Genomic DNA, 215 nt, shown 5'->3' on the forward strand with positions numbered 1-215 from the left:
GCCCCGCAGCCGGAGCGCGCACCGCCGGGACTGCTGTTCGCGCGGGACGCTGGGGTGTTTGTTATGCGGGATCGCTGGGCAACAGCTGACTCATCCCCCCAACACACAGACATGGGTGACAAAGCCCCAGAACATGCGGCCCGGATGGCGGGAGGCGGACATGGTGAGCTGGGAGAGAACAGCCGCCCGGGTTCCGTCGGGGCACAACATGGAGG

At 67.4% G+C, this 215-nt stretch overlaps 1 long non-coding RNA gene across 1 annotated transcript in view; it reads right to left on the minus strand.

Annotated features, from left to right (window-relative positions):
* The window catches only part of LOC106723725, a 17518-nt gene extending 17477 nt beyond the window's left edge, over nucleotides 1-41 (minus strand). Inside the window, exon 1 of the long non-coding RNA XR_001359437.1 lies at nucleotides 32-41. This is a non-coding gene — a long non-coding RNA (uncharacterized LOC106723725). The remainder of the gene's footprint in view (nucleotides 1-31) is intronic.
* Between the last annotated feature and the right edge of the window lie 174 nt (nucleotides 42-215).

The sequence above is a fragment of the Myotis brandtii genome, unplaced genomic scaffold, assembly GCF_000412655.1.
Source record: "Myotis brandtii unplaced genomic scaffold, ASM41265v1 scaffold632, whole genome shotgun sequence".
In the NCBI taxonomy this organism is placed as follows: domain Eukaryota; kingdom Metazoa; phylum Chordata; class Mammalia; order Chiroptera; family Vespertilionidae; genus Myotis; species Myotis brandtii.